The sequence below is a fragment of the Mastigoproctus giganteus genome, chromosome 6 (assembly GCF_048544385.1).
Source record: "Mastigoproctus giganteus isolate SK-2022 chromosome 6, ASM4854438v1, whole genome shotgun sequence".
Lineage (NCBI taxonomy): Eukaryota > Metazoa > Arthropoda > Arachnida > Uropygi > Thelyphonidae > Mastigoproctus > Mastigoproctus giganteus.
Genome location: NC_143580.1, coordinates 159,299,808 through 159,314,796, shown reverse-complemented (window position 1 = coordinate 159,314,796; position 14,989 = coordinate 159,299,808). Strand labels below are relative to the sequence as shown.

At 38.7% G+C, this 14,989-nt stretch overlaps 2 protein-coding genes across 7 annotated transcripts in view; one reads left to right on the top strand and one right to left on the bottom strand.

The window, feature by feature from the left end:
* LOC150084695 (B9 domain-containing protein 2-like) overlaps positions 1–6,047 on the bottom strand; it is a 48,724-nt gene extending 42,677 nt beyond the window's left edge. The window contains exons 1-2 of one of the 5 annotated variants that reach the window (XM_090376559.1): positions 5,864–6,047; positions 558–649 (exon numbers count right to left, since the gene is read on the bottom strand). The gene's annotated coding sequence lies outside the window, so the exon portion shown is untranslated. Of the gene's footprint in view, positions 1–557; positions 650–868; positions 981–5,863 lie in introns of those variants that run through there. The other 4 variants (XM_090376560.1, XM_090376561.1, XM_090376562.1 and 1 more) reach the window with 4 other exon arrangements.
* Positions 6,048–6,147: 100 nt separating this feature from the next.
* Positions 6,148–14,989, top strand: part of gkt (tyrosyl-DNA phosphodiesterase glaikit) — a 317,491-nt gene continuing 308,649 nt past the window's right edge. For both annotated transcript variants that reach the window (XM_090376556.1, XM_090376558.1), the window contains exon 1: positions 6,148–6,270. The gene's annotated coding sequence lies outside the window, so the exon portion shown is untranslated. The remainder of the gene's footprint in view (positions 6,271–14,989) is intronic.

The window sequence follows — 14,989 nt, the reverse complement described above, 5'->3', positions numbered from 1 at the left end:
TAATTAAATTAAATTTGTGTATTTAATACTATGTAACCATGGTGTGGCTCTTTATAATATATGAAAAACCGGAATGCAGCTCTCATTAACCTCATGCATGCCCACCCCTGGTATATACAGTATATAGAACTGCACATTTTATAAGGGAAAAGTAAACTCCCCAACCCAATTATGCCTTTACATCAATAAATTCAAATTATTCGATAAACTATTACTTTGATTAATATCAATACACTATTCATATCAATGTTGCTGAGTGGTCAGAAATGGGAGCGCAGTAGCACACACTGTTTGAGTAGACTGCAGTTCAAGCCCCTGACTGCTAAATATGGTTGATCTGCTAACCAGTGCATAGCAGATTATGGTCCATTTCCTTCAATATAAATTGTTTGAGGAGCTTCCATCCTGCAGTGGATTGATAATGGCTGCTGCTTACCTCTTATTCATATTAATTAATGTAATAAGTTTGGAATTAGTTAATAATTAGCTATTCAGTAGTGTTTTTTTTTTTACATTTCATTAAATATTTCCTGGTTCTATCAATTATGATAAATTACCTTAAATGTTCTTTTGTAAATCAGTATAATCGCACTCCAGATTTATTACACGAGAAGCACTTCTCTTCATAATGTCAGCATGAGAGGCACTTCTGGTTCATAATGTCAGCAGACAAATGCAAAAAAAAAAAAAAAAATAAGAATAATAATGTATAAAAAATAATTATAATGATAGTAACCAAAATGCAATAAAAAATGAACTCGCTATGCTAATAATAATACAGAAATAATTAAAATTGTAACCAAAATGCAATTAAAAATAAAAATCACTATGCTAATAATAATACACAAATAAAACCCGGGGGGCTCACATCTGATGAGTATGGGCTTGGCACACCCAGGGTCCTGAGCTCGATATCATCATTCTTCTCTTTCTTGGTGATTCCCTTCTACTTCTCTCTCTCTCTCTCTCGGTAATTCAGAAATTTTTTTTTTTTTCTTCATATGTATTAGCATTAGCATTAGTAGAGGCATTTGATGCAAGAAAGCAAGCTTATGCAGCATCAGCCAAAAAAAAAAAAAAAAACCCACTTCCACTTCACCCCTCTGTTCGTTCAAAATACCTGTCCAGCTGAGCCTTAAACTTATTTAGGCTATCAACCTCCACCACAAGGGATGGAAGTCTGTTCCACCAACCAACCACCCGCTGGCTAAAGGCAAATTTCCGCACGTCTATCCTACATCTGTATTTCCTCAATTTGAATTTATGCCCTCTCAGGTGATTTTTCTGAGCTAGAGGAAGAATCCCATCAGCATTGAGCATGCTTAAACCATTCAAGGCTTTATACACCTCTATCAGATCACCTCGCTGGTGCCTAGTCTCCAGACACTGTAATTTGCAAAACTTAAGCCTTTCTTCGTAAGAGCACCCCTTTGTTCAATTCACTAATCTTGTTGCCCTTCTCTGTACTCGTTCCAGCAGCTCTACATCCTTCTTGAAATGAGGCCTCCAGACCTGTATACAGTACTCTAGGTGTGGCCTGACCATCACCTTATACAATGGAATGATCACCTCCTTATCCCTGCTGGAAAAATTCCTGTATATCATTGACAATACTCCATGAGCTACTCTTGCAGTCCGTCTGCACTGCTCAGAGAACTTCATATCTGCCTGCACAACCACCCCCAGGTGCCTTTCATTCTCTACCACTGTCAGTGTAGTACCACAGAGTTGATACGTTGCTCTGGGGTTGCTGTTTCCCATGTGTAGTACTTTACATTTGTCAATGTTAAACTTCATTTGCCACCTCTCTTTTTTGCCTGGTGCAGCATAAGCCTCAGGCTTCCTTACACCATATGGCTAATAATAATAATAAAAAAATAAAAATCATAATAATAGTAACTGAAATGCAATGAAAAATTAACTCGCTACGCTAATAATAATACACTATGCCAATAATAATACACAAATATTAAAATAATAGTAACCAAAATGCAAAGGAAAATGAACTCGCTGTGCTCAATGAATTAATCTTTTCAAACCAGTACTAATTTTATTAGCAATGGGCACGTGCATTAGCACTCTGAGGATTTTGATGGCCGCGTTAGTTTATAGGTCCGAAATTGGTGGTGCTGGGAGTAATTCAGCAAGTTCACACTCTGTATCTTATTACTCTGTGTGCCAAACTATGTGCTGGGAATTGTCACGGAGCATGCACAACGCTCATTGTATCTGTCGGTCTATATAATGGCAAGGTACTACATACTCGCAGTAAATCAGTTTTTTCTCTTATCTGTATTCTGTAAAAATAGCTATTTCAATTCTTTCTTACAGAAAGAATAAAAAACAATTTCCTGACTATATAGAATTTGATTATAAAAATAATAAATGTAAGTAATTATAAAAATAATAATGGACTAGGAGGCTTCGCCCTCTTCTCATCCACCCCCCCGCACACGCTTTTCTATGTAAAATGTAGAGGTATATGGAGTAAGTCAAATCTTTTCTACGTAAAAGACACACCTCTCGAAACGCACTGGTTTAAATCTAAATCTAATCAGGAAATAACCTATGTAATTATTTACCTGTGCATTTGTAATGCGTGGCTTCCTCAAGGTCGAATAAATATCACAGTAAAACTCCAAAACAGTGTACACCCTTCAACATGGTGGCAAGCAAAACAGTGAGAAAGCAGCAAAACAATGGGCGGGGAAAGCAGATGCTACTGCTTTCCCCGCCCACTGTCCTCCTAGGTTGATATGCCTAGGGTGATTTCCCCCACATTTACCGCTGTTTTTAAATCGAGAACTCATTTTCCCATTTTAAAACAGCGGGATGGAAGGATAAACACCCTACCTAAGCTAAGCCCCCTACCTTGATGACACAAAACAATCAAAAAAGGGAGGTCCCTTCACCTGTCAATTATCACGGTCTTTGCTTTCAACAAAGTGCCTGGCGGTGTATACTATACTGGACTTCAGCCAATATCACTATGTAATTATTTACCTGCATTTACATAGGTCACTTAGGAAAAGGCCTTTTGCTTCAGGTTCCATAATACACGAGGACTTGCCTTTCAATCGTAACATCCTTGTCCTTCTGTGGGTGACACTTACCTTTCTGTCATAAGGTCCTTCTGTGGGAAAAGGCCTGTATACCCATTAAATTTAAGTACAAAGGGAATTATTATTATTATTATAGTCTTTGGTGGTTCCTAGACATTTGTCCAAATCCACCTAATATCACTGACTTTGTTATATGTAAACAAGCCTGGAAAAAAAAATAGTGATAGGTTTGTGTAAGTGTGAGTTTATGTTATACACTGGCCACCCAGCCACCAGGGAGCAGTCATCACCTAGGATAACTGCTACCTGATGCCCGTCTCTATGAACATGGAGCTGGGCCTACTACACTTTCTGCTAACTGCACAAAATTCCCGCACCCTCTGATAGAAGTGCTAGACCAGATGATGCCAGCAATCCTGCCCCCCAAGTTGCCCAGGCCTGGGAGCCAGTGTAAAAAAAAAGAATAATAATGATAAAAAAATATATACATAAAATATATAAAAAAAAAATAATAATAATAAAACTCACCTCACAAAAGCATTTAGGAATCAAAGCCTCCTACTCCTGTGTGCAGAAGAAAAAATAAAATAATAATAATAATAAAAAAAAAAGATATCAATCCTGGTCAACAATCCTGCACTTAGTTACTTACATAGTGCCAGCAAAGAGAAAAATAAATAAATAAAAACGAAGGTCAGGGTGGTTAGGGGAAAAAAAAAAAAACCTACACAAATCTCACCCTGGAAATTTATCCTGCACTACGTTAATTTCCACAGTACCAGCAATCAAAAAAAAAAAAAAAAAAAAACAGGACAAGAATAAGAGGGGGAGAGAGGGAAAAAAATCTATACAGTGAACAGTTATTAGTGTACAAATATCCAGACTGACAACTGTCTTCATTTTAGAAATACAGAAATAGCAAACCTTTGAAAAGCAACAAACTTATTACATGGCATACAAGTAATTATTTTCATTTCCATAACTAAAATCACTAATTATATTCTATAATTCAGCTGTGTAATTCTCATACAACAAACAATCATATAATACATGGCACCAAGTTTCTTCAACACCACATGTATGGTAAGGGTTTGACTTTAAACCAAAATAATACAATTTACTATTCAAAGAACCATGCCCTGTTAACAAAAAAGAAGTCTCCATACTAGGAAAAAAATGCTTATTCAGTTTAAAGTATGCAAAAGAATTATTTCGAATAAAAAGTCTTCCATTAACTTAGCATATATTTTTTTTCTTTTTAACCTTAGGATCAATGTTAAGGTCACACACAATGTTTAAACATGTGAAATTATTATGCTTCCTAATATGGTAAAAAAAAAGGTCTATATATTATAAAAATATCTGACATGTGGCCTGCTAATACCTGCAGGGCATTTGTTGACACAGTTCTCCAAAACCCTCTGAATTGCCAACAGCATTGTTCTTTGAATAGAATTTAACTTGGCTTTAAACTTAATCTTATTCACACAAGTTACCAACACAGATGATACATTGGTCATTATTAGCAGAAAAACTGCTGTATAATAAAGATTTAAAATTGATCTACGTAACCCCCTAGTGCTGCACTAAAACACTTTTATTCATCAAATAATGCAAGTGTGAAATAAAAGTCAACCTAGCATCTAATAATACATCTAAATACTTAGTTTGGGTAACAAATTTAATTTGCTTACAATTTAACAAAATTATGGGTACACCTTGTCACTGCATTGCTGGCATGGCCAAGTACAAAGGGAAGATAACCTTGACAATCTGCCTAATATGCTAAGGCAATTTGGCATAGTCAGTTCTGTATGTTGTGGCATAGTGTTTGGGTAAGGTGCTAGCTGGGTCCCCCACATTTGTGCCATCAGTACTCTTGTGATGAAGCACGAACCTCTGTAAAAAACAGAAAAGTGTAGTTTTGTATTGTGTTCTGATCTGGTTTCTTGGCTGTAGGGCCCACCACCGCTAGAAGGTGAACCAGGCTGTCCACAGTACTGTAGCTGCTCTCCACCAGGGATTGCCTGAGCTTTCTGATGGAGAAAACAAAAAAAAAAAAAGCATCCTCCAGATGTAGGTAGGAAGGGAGCGAAGGACTGGGTACCCTGGTCTGGGAAGCCCATCCAGAGCCAGTGAAATAAAAAAAAAAAAGTGTGCAGGGTTCTGGGCTGTCCCTATCCAAGCATTTGGAAGGCCCTGGTGCAACAGCCAGGAAGTTAAGTGACATGAGCAAGAAGTGTTAGTGGAGAGGATGGCTGAATCCCACTCCCTAAGGGAGGGTGTCCGCAGAGGTTAATAGAGAGAGAGAGACGGCGAATCCCACACCCTAAGGAGGGTGTCTGCAGAGATTAGTCATCTGTACCAGATGACTAATCTCTAGGCAAACGGTTATCATCCAATTATACAACTACGATGTATTTCATTCGCTTGATGTAGTACACTACTAGTATATAAACCGGCAGATACAGTGAACATCGCGCGTGCTCCGTAACCGCAGTTTAGCGTCACAGTCAGCTCCAACCTGTCATGAATCGTTTAACCCACAGACTATAAAGCGTGATGCTTTCGCACTATACTTATACATAGCCCACAGACTAGTAACATATTTTACTATGCTGTTCAACTTGTCATGAATCCACAGACTGGTAACTACTCTGTGGTTCTGACGGAGCAGGCAGGCGCTGAATGTGATTCCACAAAATTAAAAATAAGATCTTTCAGTTATTTTTATATACTTTTAATCTGTTTTCAGAAAGAATTTAAGGTTTATCTGATTTGGTGGCCCACAGTATACTCACCGCATTATATCAACACACATATTCGTCGTTTTACAAGTTGCATTTTGCTGTTTGAGTTATAAAAATTTAGTGAGCAGACAACGAACACAACATAAATCTTGTAAACAAAAAAGAATCTAGCAAGCCATCACTGCTTTCCAGAAGAATAGTACATAGGGTAAGCCGCTATTCTGTGAAGTGAGCAGAGTAAACTACTCTGCGACTGCTTTTGGTATGAAGTGCTCGCTAGGTGGGGCTGCAATCAGAAGAAATTTTTTTCATGCATGTGTTCGAAAGCCCACAGCACAGAGAAGTAAGATATGCGCGTTTACTGTTTGCAAGAAGACACGTTGCTTGTTCTGGGACCGTATGTGATCAGTAGAGGTTGCTAATTACTTGTTTCTAACTACTCCGTGCTCCAACCCAAGGTACAGTTCAAAGTGTACTGTAACTAGCTATCTTATATGAATATCTGGTTGTTATTGATGGGAATGTTTCTTTCCGTTTCTTGTGTTGAATGATAACTTGGTGTAACCGCATGGATTTAATATAAATATTACACTATGCACCACATTTGAAACGGAAATTTATTTTTACAGGTTACATACTTTTGCCACAACTTATTCGATAATGAATAAAGATGCAGTATAGGCCGTTGCCTACGAAACCTCTGCAAAAAATTTTTTTTCTCCACGCTGTCGCTAACTTTTAAAATTCTATAGTCAGTTTATATCACCAATTATTTAAAAATTGCTTTAATCTTTTAACTGAGCTGTATTGTATTATTAAATACGTTAATTTCCCTCAGCGTATTCGAAATTATTATTATTATAAGCAGTAGCGTAGCCATCCTTTTTCGGGCCCGGAGGCAAAGATGGGCTTGGCACACCCAAGGTCCTGAGCTGGATACCATCATTCTTCCCTTTCTTGGTGATTCCCTTCAATTCTACCATATAGCTAATAATAATAAACAATTTCGGGACACTACTTTAATTAATGAAAATTGCAAAAACAGGAGACAGCCAAAGACGCTGGTCCCCTAAAGGGCACCGAGGCAATTGCTTTGCCTACCTGCATGGTAGCTCCGCCACTGATTATAAGCCATATAGTGCAAGGAAGCTTGTGGCTTATGCTGCACCAGCCAAAAAAAAAATTTCCGCGTTACCCTGAAAGAGAGAGAGAGAGAGCCAGAAGTAAAAGGGAATTGCCAAGAAAGAGAAGAATGATGATATCCTGCTCACGGGAGCCCCAGGAGTTATATAACACAATACAACTTTTCTCCAAGTGAGCCAATACGTAAATTGTTTTCGAGGTATATATAAAAAAACAGTTATCGAAAAGGCAAATTAAAGGAAACCATTTTATTATGTCAATTTCATTTAATTTAAGAATGATTAGTCATAAAATTGTTGTTGTATATGCATACTTTGTGAACAAGAACAATCAGAATTAACTTGAAATAATGACCATTTGGTGTTGACTGAGTAGGGTTTCTTTTCTTTTTTTTTTTATGAAAACCCCAAACACGAGAGGTATTAGAACCTATATTACTTAGTACCATGCTTGAGTTGGAGGTTGAGAAGACGAAAGAAGATTTTTGTTGACAATAGACTTGAACTGCTGTAGACTGTAATTTTCAGGAAATACTCATATTATGCCACCATACACCAACTGTATTAAAATTGTAGTTTTATCCTGTTTAAAATATTGAAATGACTAGATAGAACAAATAAAGTTTAATCGAATAAATAAACGATTAGTATGTATAAAATAAAATATAACATTAAACTGCAAGATACTATTTACAATAAAACAATTAAAATACTAGATAATATTATCGCTTTTATTATCTAGTATTTTAATTGTTTCATTGCAAGATACTATTTACAATAAAACAGTTAAAATACTAGATAATATTAGCACTTTTATTATCTAGTATTTTAATTGTTTTATTGTAAATAGTATCTTGCAATTTAATATTATTTTTATTTTATACATACTAATCGTTTATTTATTCGATTAAACTTTATTTGTTCTATCTAGTCATTTCAATATTTTAAATAGTATAAAACTACAATTTTAATACGGTTGGTGTATGACGGCATGAATATTCCCAACCCCAGAGGCCTATGTGAAGATTCAGGAAATACATATGAAGGAAGTTTGTTCCAGAAAACAGCAATTGAATGAATAAACGGGGAAGAGTACAGTAAATGGATGTTGACTGGTGGCAGCACGTTTTCGGACTGTTTTGAAAGAGAGAGCGGGAATTATAGAAGCCAATTCAGAAGAACAGTGCCCAGGGAAGTATCTGTAGAAAAGGCATGCAGCAGAAACAGAACATCTATGAGACAGAGAGTGGAGGGACTCAGTTGGAGAGGAGTCATTAATTAACTTAATTGCCCTCTTCTGAATGGAATATAGAAGCCTGAGAGAGGTTTTGGGGGCACCACCCCAGATGTGGGAACAATATTCCATGTTAGGGAAGATCTGCGATTTGTACAGGGTGAACAGCTGTTTGGAAGAAAAGTAATGCCAACAGCGAATGAGAAAACCAAGTTTTTTAGATGTAGAGGAAGCAATATTTGTAATGTGCTTGTGCCAAGAGAGATTAGAAGTCAGGGTAATCCCCAAAAGAGATATATCATTTTGTCTAGAAATTGGAGTGTCACCAAAGATAAGCATAGGAGTAGAAGAATCCTTTTTGTGATATATAAGACAAGACAGAGTTTTAGAAGGATTGAAATCAACTAAGTTGTCTTTTTCCCACTAGAGAATTACCTGGAGATCGTCATTTAAATAATTGGTAGCAGATATTTGAGAACTTGAAGCTGATTGAGCTGGACAAGGTTTCTCAAAATGGAAAGTGGAATGCAGTGTGCTATTGTCGGAAAAACTATGGATAGGATTTCCAGTCAATGGAAGAAGGTCATTAATATACAAGAGGAAAAGAGTGGGGGAAAGAACTGAACCTTGAGGGACACCAGCATTAGGGGAGAAGTTAGAAGACAGAGAGCCATCTACCATCACCCTCAGTGAGCGATCAGAGAGAAAACTGGATAACCAAAAAACAATTGGCAATCCATCAGACGGAAGCTTGTTTAGAAGACCTTTATGCCAAACACGATCGAAAGCCTTTGAGATGCTAAGAGCAGCTGCTTGTGGTTCACCAAACTTTTCTATTGAATTTGTCCATAAATGGTTAACATAAGCCAGAATATCACCAGTGGATCGTTGATCAGACGGAATCCATACTGGCGATCGTTGATAAGATGGAAGGTTTCTAGGTAGTTTGAGTTGGCGGTTAATTGATTTCTCCATTACTCTAGAAAGAGTAGAAGTAATTGCAATGGAACAATAATTAGATGGGAGGGACTTGTCACCCTTTTTAGAAACTGGCTGGATATGAGCAAATTTCCAAGCAGAAAGGAAGACACCTTTGGAATAAGAAAGTGAAAAAGGCAGCAAAGAACAGGAGTAAGTTCAGGAGCACAGGTTTTGAGAACAAGTGGAGAAATACCATCAGGACCTGGAGCTTTCTTAGCATCGAGATTCGTCAAAATCCTTCTGACATCCTTTTGACGGAAAACCACAGGAGGCATTGAATGGAGCAAGTTGGGAATGGTGGGATGTGTTTTACCAAGATCGTCAATACATGAGTTTGAAGAAAAATGGGATACCAGCCTGTCAGCTTTATCCTTGGCTGAAGTGACAACAGAACCATCTGGTTTTAATAGAGATGGGCAAAAGTTGCGGCCAATAGCTTTGGCAAGAGACCAGAATGCTCGGCTACCATTATGGCAAGAAGCAAATTTTCTACTCTTAGCATGTTCAAAATCTAGTTTGGACTGATTAATGACTGTTTTACAATTGTTGCGAGCTTTGGTGTAGGCAGAAAACGAAACTGAAGAATTGGAAACAAGCCGATTACGATATGCAACATTCTTCTCTTGAACAGCCTTAGCGTATTTATTGGAGAACCAAGGTTTAGATAAAGGATGAGATTTTAAAGTGGAGTGTGGAATAAAGGATTCCATTCCTACAAGAATAATTTCACCGAGACGATCTGAGCAAACTTTGACATCAGAAGTTTTGAAACAGTAATCCGACCAAGGAAAAGAAGAAAAGAAATCTCGCAGGTCATCCCATTGTGCATTCTTGTAATGACAAACAATACGAGGTTAGGAATAGCCATGAGATAAAGGCTCCATTGGAGAAGAGACAATCGCCAAGTTGTGATCTGAGGTGCCTAAAGGAACCTCTCACTTTGACCGTGTACTTAGAAAGGTTGTTTGTGAGAAATAAATCAATCGGTTTGGCTGTATGGTTAGGATTGTCCGGTGTTCTTGTAGGAAAATGAACAATCTGTGCAGGTTCATTAGTAATTGCAAAAGCCTCAGCATCTCGACTAGCTGGGTTGGTGTGACTAGAAAACGGAAGCCAGCTGGAGTTGTGAACATTAAAATCACCAAGGAAAATTACCTCACTGTCAGGAAAGTTGGATTGGAGGAAGTCAAAGAGCTCCAAGTGATTAGTGGAGTTGGGAGAATGGTAGAGACAACAGATGAATTTGACAGAATGACGTGGAGATTTTAAGCTAGAGAAGATCGAAGAGAGGAGATTCCAAATTACCAATTCTCTGATGGAATATTGCACCGGACATATGCACAAGTACCACCTTCGAGGCGAAAGGAATCATACAGTGAATAATTTGGGCAGCTGAGATGAGCAGTAGTTGAACTGACCGATAACTGGGATTCTCTCCAAAAAATTCATGGGGTTTGGCAGACTGCAAGCGGAAATGGATATCGTTGAGATTAGAATTAAGACCATGTATATTTGTGAAATGAACTAGGAATTTTTTGGGAGGTTTAGATCTTTTCGCAGATAAGCTTACTCTATTAGTTTGACAATTCATGGTGTATTCAATAGTAAGAAAAAAGTGGGGGGGACATGCTGTATGAAGTAATGAAATTTTTGTGTATGGCATACACATGGTAAGAATATACCCAGATCCTTGACATAACGTGTCCTCGACAATGGCCCCTCCCTACATACACACTACTCGGACTCCCTCCAGTCACTATCTGGCAGAGTAGAGGTAGCAAGATTATACACTAGCTGATCCGGAAGCCTCTTAAATAGTTACCAATAGATTCGATCCGGTGTACTAACTACCGGCTGGCCTGCGAACACCATTTTAGAGCTGTACCCTCGAAATGTAAGGAAGATTGGATCTCGCCATGATGTTCATCATAACCTCAAAAGTCATTAGTCATACTGCATGATGGAAGAGATGGGGAAGGGTTGACTGGAACTTAAAACTCTGGAGACTAAACATGGGTTCCGCCACTTCAAGCCTCCAATAAGCAAAGTTGTGGTATTGCACAGGTTGATGAGAGTCATCTACCACCTAATTTTTAATTTCTTCCTACTGTTGATATATATTTTTTCTTTTCTTTTTTTTTTATTTTAGCTATATATATATATATATATATATTATAAAAGTTGCACAATGTAAATAGGATGTACATGTTTGCTGCTTTACACTCTGCCAGGCTTTCTACTGTATGTATTGAAGGCATCTTATAACACAAGTAAGTACTATACCAGGATATAAATATGCGGATGGTGATTTGTAGGAAAATGTTTTGGTAACCTTTCCATCCTTTGTGTTGCCATCCAGTGGCTTATTTGGGGGGGGGAACTCAGGAGTCATAGGCCTCTACCCTTAACTAACCGTATAAGTGTTCCTAAGTCCCTTAACTAACCGTATAAGTGTTCCAAAGAAAAATAAATATAGCGTTATAACTGTGTTAAGATACAAGTTTAAGGTTTTAATTTTGTTCTGAAATTGTAATTTTATTGACATTTAAATCGAAATCATGACTCTGACCAGAGCAGCAAAGCAAAAGGCTCAAGCTAATGGGAGTGCTGTGACTCAGGGGAGAATTGAGGGGGCCGGTTGCCCTCTGAATCACAGCCTTTTAAGATGCACTGTTTGCTTGATGTTTGCGGAGCAATCGGGTACGGGACATGATACTGCCATGGGGGATGTCTTTGTGTGTGCACGATGCAAGGAAATTAGGCGAAAACTCGGCGTTGTTATGGGCCTATATGAGACCTTGAAGGACAGGGTGGATGCCCTCCAAGGAAATAAATTGAGGGGCCCATCAAGCTCTCAGCTGCCCACATCAACGCCAGAGCTTGGACTTGGTCATCTTGCAACACAGAGGCAGAATGCGCTGGTCCAACAGGAACTAGTAGTTGTTGGTGACTCAATTGTCAGGGAAACGGGGAACATGCTTTGTAAAAAGGATAGGTGGAACAGGACCAGGGTATGTGTGCCAGGGGCAAAGGTTGATGACGTTGTAGAGCAGATATCATCTTTTAAGGGCACAAAAGGTGATATAGTTGTACACGTTGGCACTAATGATATTAAGAGTAGGAGACCAGCGGAATTACTTAACAAGTACAGGTCACTGTTGAAAAAAAGCCGTGAAGTAGGGTTGAATTTGAAAGTGTGTGCAATTCTGCCCAGACACGATAGGAGGGAGTATATGATGAGAGCCTTGTCGAGCAATTCGGCCCTGGAAAGATTGTGCAAGGCTCAAGGGGTAGAATTTTTTTCAGCCTGGAATGTACTTGTTAACAGGAGAGATTGCTTCTACAGGGATGGGATACACTTAAATAAAAAGGGCGCAAGAATATTTGCTGATGCTATTGAGGCAGTGTTAGGTGGGTCGGAAAACTGCTAGCTTGGGGGGAGACAAAGACTAATGGATTAACAGTAGCCACTGGCAGAGGTGAAAGAGATTCTTGCACTGCTTCTATTGGAATGAGTTTGTTTGTTATTTGGTTTTTAGCAGCATTAGCAACTAAGGCCATATTGCTCCGGGAATATGCGGTGGTCATTCCCTTGACCTTTCCGCATCCTCCGTATTTGGTGGTGACGGGCTCGAACCCCGGTCTAATCAAGAAGCTTGTACTACGCACTGCTGCTCCTTCCCACCTGGCTACGGAGGCGCCCATTGGAATGAGCAGAAGCCTGAAAAACAAGATGCAGGATATTTCAGAGACTGCTGGAAGTCATTGCGGTACAAGTAAACACATGGGTTGTGTTAGGGTAGCTAAGAATAGAAACAGGTGCATGTATACTTGCGTGTACACCAATGCTAGGAGTTTAGTAAATAAATTTGATGAATTTGAGGTATTACTCAAAACATCAAAGGCAGATATTGTTGGGATATCAGAGACGTGGTGTCACACAGATATAAGGAATGCAGAACTGGAATTTGGGGAGTACAACGTCTACAAAAAGGATAGACAGGATAGGAAGGGAGGAGGAGGGGTTATGCTATTAGTTAAAAAACGCATAAAATCCAAGGAAGTGAAGCCAGTCAACATCGATGGACAGGGCAGTGTCAAGTCAGTTTGGTGTGACATAAGCATAGGTAAATCAAAATTGAGAGTAGTAGTGTGCTATAGGCCTAATGACTCTGATGAGTATAATAAGATACTGTACAGGGAAATAGAATGGGCCAGTAAATCAGAGAGTCTTATAATGGCGGATTTTAATTTCCCAGATATTGACTGGAATTTGTGGGTTGGTCACTCACACACTAGCAAGGCTTTTGTGGATTTATTGGATGATTGTTTTCTACACCAGCATGTTCGGGAGGCAACTAGAGGGAGTAATACTCTTGATCTGATTATCAGTAGTGATTCTTCATGCATTAGGAATCTGCAGATAAAGGAACCACTGGGTGGCAGTGATCACAGTGTGCTGAAGTGGGATTTACTCAAGGAGGTAACTACCATCAGAGGTAAAGGGAAGGGTTTTTGCTTTCGTAAAGGTGACTATGATGGTCTGAGACAGTATTTAAATTCTATACAGTGGGACCAACTAATGATGTTACCAACAGCAAATTCAAAATGGGAAGCATTCAAGGAACTAATCTTGGAAGCTACCAGGCTTTACATACCAACCAAGAAATATTGTTCAAGGTTCAGGCCTAAATGGTTGTCAGATGAACTAATGAGACATATGGCAGAGAAGAAAAATGCATGGGATACATACAAATTAATGGGTGACATGGAAGCCTATGATAGATATAAGTTGGTCTGTAACCAAGTCACAAAGGAGATTAGGCAGGCAAAGGCAGATTATGAGAAATCCTTGGCAAAGGATGCAAAGAAAAACAGAAAAGAGTTCTTTATCTATTTTAAACTCAAGAAGGAAAGGGATGAATCAGATTGGTGCACTGGATGTTGATGGTTCAACAGTTGAGGATCCAGCTCAGGTGGCTAACAATCTAAACGAGTATTTTGCATCTACATTCACACATGAGGAGTTATTCAGGAAGGGGAATGTCGTAGGTGAAGTAAACATTGGCAGTAAGCTAGATGATTTTCTAATAACTGAGAGGAAAGTGCAGGAGAAATTGTTGAGGATAAACATAAAAAAGGCACCCGGGGTGGATGGGATCTATCCAGTTATATTAAAGGAGGCAGCAAAGGAAGTAAGCAAACCAATAGCCATAATTATGAGAGCTTCTTTGGACTCAGGGGAGGTACCCATGGACTGGAGATGTGCAAATGTAACCCCAATTCACAAAGGAGGATCAAAGGCTGACAGAAGTAATTATAGACCTGTTAGTTTAACTTCGGTTCCAGGAAAATTAATGGAGGCACTGGTTAAAGAAGCACTGCAGGATCATCTGGACAAGAATTCAGTTATAGCTCAGACACAGCATGGGTTTGTTAAGGGCAGGTCTTGTCTGACCAATTTGATTGGATACTATGATGTAGTCACAAAAGAACTGGATGCAGGGAATAACTTTGATATTATATATTTGGATCTTAGAAAGGCTTTTGATACTGTTGCGCATGGAAGACTGCTGCACAAATTGGAGAAGTGTGGCATTGGAGGCAAATTGCTACTATGGATAAAGGGATGGTTGGGTGGCAGAAGACAGAGTGGTAATCAATGGACACTGCTCAACGTGGACTAATGTTATTAGTGGAGTTCCTCAGGGTTCAGTGTTGGGTCCATTGTTGTTTTCTTTATTTATAAATGATATTGATGATGGTGTATCAGGCTTAATGTCCAAGTTTGCAGACCATACAAAGGTTGGCAGGGTTGTT